Here is a 5,000-nt window from a genome sequence, read left to right as displayed (position 1 = left end):
TATATATATATACATATATATATGTATACATATGTATATATATGTATATATGCATACATATATATATATATATATACATATATATATGTATATACATGTATGTATATTATATATATTTCATATATATATAGATATATATATATAATACACACACACACACACACACACACACACACACACACACACATATATATATATATATATAATATATATACATATACATATATATATACATATATATATATATATGTATATATATATATATACATATATATACATATGTTGGCTATATTATGACAAATAAGACTGAAGGTGGAAGAAGCAGACGAGGAGTAATGGGAGAATTTCACGCTTTAACATTTCGACCCGCAGGGTTTTGATCACAAAGCTAACAATTCAAACATAACAGGAGACTTTATACATGGACGGGTCATCTCATGGGACACTTCGGAGAGCTTGTTATTTGCCTCATTCTTTTATTCTTAATAAGCTTGTGGCTTTTGCAAGACATATAAAGCCTTCTCTATGGTTAATGTTGTTATTAGTGTTAATGTATCCTGCCGCAATTGTCTTCCTTAGTAATAATTCTCCAGCAATTTCGGTTGGAACGTGAGAAACATTTAACATCGAAGATTGGCCAATTTTGGCACATGCGCTTAAAAAAATTGCCCAACTCTGACCTATACAGTCTCCCTTCCTATTCCAAACAACTCTGGGTAGGACTAGTTGCCTTGCTCTAGTCATGACTGGAATCGGCTTCCGGCACAGGCTAGAATAAAAGCATATATCTGTCGGGATTTTCTTTTTTTGGATATTCAACAACCTTTTGTTATAGAGAATTCTTTCATCTTAGTAAAATCCCCTGGCGGTAGATGGAATACTAAAGGGCTCAATTCTTCACTACAGTAACTCACTCTACAGAGATTACTCTAGGTGCTAACCCCTAGACTGCTTAATTCGACCGTTGCTGCCTCGATGGGATCAACTTTTAACAGCACTGCGCAGAGGCTCCTTCAAGTAAATAACGTCTCCAGTGAAAGGCAACTGAACATCTCGAACTACCTCTGTTCTACACACGAGCACTAGAGGCCTCGATGTCTTCATCTTGGGTTATATCATCATCTAAGCTATTCCAGTAGGTAATGTCTCTATACGTAAAAAACTTATCCTTTAGACACGTGACCTTTTTCAGTCTCTGTATGTGTGTTGGGTGTTGGGCGCAAGGGCACAAGTACGATTGGCTGTCGTTGCGACATGAAGAGGTGATTAGATTGCGATTCTATGATGTATCCTTATCACTCTTATCAGACGTCCTCCACCTCGAAAAACAAGGAGCGCAAACGGTATTTTGAAGATTAAAAGAAGAAGGAGAATAAAATAAAGGAGAGGAAAAAGGAAAGTATTGAAGAAAGGAGTAAGTTTAAGGTAAAGTTGGACAATAAAGAGGAAGTGGAAAAATGGAAAGGAAAGAAGAAATAAAGAAAAAGAGAACAGTTAAAGAAAAAGAAAAAATGAAGTAAAGTTAAAGAGAAAATGGTATAAAAGGAAGAACAAAAGAATAATCATTATAGGGGGAAAGATAGGTGTTACAAAATGTAGGAGGAGGAACACAACGAAATTGTCTGGTGACAGCCGGAGAATGAAAGGAAAAGTGCCATCCAGCACGGAGGGAGTTGATAAATTTTGTTTATCTATCTATCTATCTATATATAAATATATATATATATATATATATATATATATATATATATATATATATATGTATATATATATATATATATACATACATATTATATATACTAAACGAAAAATTGGAAAAACACTACCCAGTGCCCCCAGTCGGTTTCCAATTGATATTTTTATTTCGTTCCCCTGGAAGGGCCTTCTGCGGGATTTTATTCTATTACTACTACTACTACCATTATTGCTGTTATTATTGCTGTTATTGTTACCGTTACTGCTAGCGTTATTATTAACTTTATTACCATTATTGCTACATTTATATCTACCGTTATTGTTACCGTTATTGTTATTATTATTTTAATTAAGAATATTATTGATATTGATATTAACATCATTATTATCACTACTATTATTATCATTATTATTATCAACGTCATTATTAGAATTATTGTTATTATTACTATTGTTACCATAATTTAATTTCATTTTTATTCATTCATATATATGTATATAATATATATATATATATATATATATATATATATATATATATATTATATATTTTATATGACTTCAGGTCCACTTGAGTTTTAAGGTGGGCTTTTGGCTCAATGATCCTAAATCCTGGCAGACAAGGGTTTTGGCCAAGTATCGGGGCCAATTTGTGTGGGGCACTGCGGATCCCGGATATGATAGGCCTATGGGAATGTTGGGTTTGTGCGTTTTTGGTGTCCACGCATACCTGGGGTGGTTATACCACGATAAAATGTTAGAGCTCCTAGCGACACCTACACCAACATATGTTAAGAAACCCATAGGTTTTACGCGACCCCACAAGGGAAGGGGAAAAAATTCAAGAAGCGTGGCCAAGCTGAGGTAGTCGATCACCAGGGGGCATGCGAAATCAAACAGGGGGAGATCCGGGAGGCAAGAAATTAGGGGGGTTACTGGAAGAAACTCCAGTGGGAGACCACCGGGGGGCAGTATGCGTGGACTACCAAAAACGCACACTAACCCACTTTCCAGGGGGTGGGGGGGGGGGGGGGGGGGGGGGGGGGGGGGGGGGGGGGGGGGGGGGGGGGTTGGGGGGGTGGGGGGGGGGGGGGAGGGGGGGGGGTGGGGGGTATAGGGGTAGTACTATTTAGATAATTAAATTATTTATCCGATAAATTATCCGGATCCGCAGTTTGCCCCACACAAATTGGCCCGATACTTGGCCAAACTTGTCTGCCAGATTAGGATCATTGACAAAGCGGGCACCTTTAAAAACTCAAGTGACCTGATTGCGTCAGGGTTGAAAGGACGTTAGATCTATCAGATAAGACCATGGTTTTCGTATGATATAACCCAGCCTTTTTACGAATGTTTCTATTGACGGGGCATTAAAAGCTGCTGAGGAGGTAGTCAAGGACGTAAAAGACGAGGATTTGCCTGTAGGTAAGAAGGATTATTTAAAACTAATTTCCCTTTGTTAATAAAATTTGGTCCTCTAATCTTCAACAACGAGAATATATTCAATGTGTGGGCTTGCTATGGGAAGTCCTCTCAGTGCCGTGTTAGCCCTCTCTGTACATGGAAGGTACTAGAGAAAGACAATTTCATAGGAATAATGGGCCAAGACTCCACCTGGATGCGGTATGTGGATGGATGTAACTCGTCGTCGCACCCGCAGATACTGATTTGGATGTTAAGTTTACAAGAGTTAAACTAGATAGTACGTGACATCCAATTCACAATGGAACATGAGAAAGATAACCATTGGCCTTTCTAGACACAGTAGTATGGAGACGTGGTAACAAGACAGCATTTATCAGTCCACAGAAAATGCAAACCCAAAAAAAAACGACATCGTGCATTTCTTCTCCGCACACCACAACAAAATAAAAAGTGTAATCGTTTATAGGCTTTTTTCCTGAGAGCATTTAGGATATGTAGTGAGGGAATTTCTCCAGGAGGAAATTAATTGCATTTTTAATATTTTCAAAAAATTATATTACCCAGCAGGCTTTTTTATATAGATAATAAGGAAAAAGGCGTTACAAATAAGAAATAGGGGTGTCAAAGGAAAAGAGGCTAATGATGAGAACCGTGGGTATCTGTCCGTTCCCAACTCCAAGGTGTCAATACGTCATGGAACAAAATTCACCAAGGCAGGCCTGAAAACTGGCATTCAGCACGGGGATAAAAAATTGGCGGACGTTGTGAGAAATAAAATTAGAAACAAAATAGAAAACGAAGACAACAGTTTAATTTATAGAAATTCCTTGTAAAACCTGCCCCGACTAGTTACTATGGCGACAACCTAGCAGGAGGGAATATTCACAAGCGGACTACTGAGCACAAAAATGACATCAAAGCCCACCGGACGTCTAACTCTTTAGTGGTACACATCGACAAATTTGGCCACTTGCCGGATTGGGAAAAAAACAGAGGTGCTCCATACTGGACTCGATAGAAGGAAAGGAGGACAATTGAGGCAGCATACATTACCTCACTCCCATGCAGCAACCATCGGGACGGTTTCGTCAAGCTGGCGAGGATTAGCAAGCGGACTAATCATCCCATGAGGCAAGACGAAAGAGAGATGGCAGCAGCATTGACCGAGGGGGAACGGGGTGAGCTGTGCGGGTATATAAGTAGTTGTCCATTGTTCTATTTGTGTACACTCTGAAGAAGTCCTAGTTTGGACGAAACGTCAGAAATAAAACTTCAACGGATTCTTGGCGTCTAAACTCACACCCTACCACTCATTCTGTCTTCACACCTCAATATATCTATATATATATATATATATATATATATGTATATACATGTATATATATATTGATATTTATAATAATATTCTATAAATATATACATATCATATATACTTATATATGCACTATATATATATATCAATATTGTAGATATACATCATATATATATATAATCATAATTATATATATATATATTATCCTATATATATATATATATACATATATAGATATATTAATATATATATCTCTCTATATATATATATATATATATCAAGGACTACTATTACACAGGACGTGCGCACCCAGATCCCTGGGTCCGCTAGCGGAGGCCATTGCTTTCTTTTATAACCTATCATTTTATATTGGACAAATATATCAAAACTAGAAAACTAACATTGTATATAGGACAAATATATCAACTATTGACTTATTCAATGCAGTATAAGTTAATATAAAATTTTATAATGAAATAAGAAACTATTTTTAAGGCACTGTTATGCTTTGAAATGCCACTTTTAGCCTGACTTAACAGTTATTATTGTATGAGGTTAGTGGACGCCA

This window comes from Oratosquilla oratoria, chromosome 39 (genome assembly GCF_046742065.1).
Source record: "Oratosquilla oratoria isolate Oo_2021 chromosome 39, ASM4674206v1, whole genome shotgun sequence".
Classification (NCBI taxonomy): domain Eukaryota; kingdom Metazoa; phylum Arthropoda; class Malacostraca; order Stomatopoda; family Squillidae; genus Oratosquilla; species Oratosquilla oratoria.
This window is presented reverse-complemented; position numbering follows the sequence as displayed.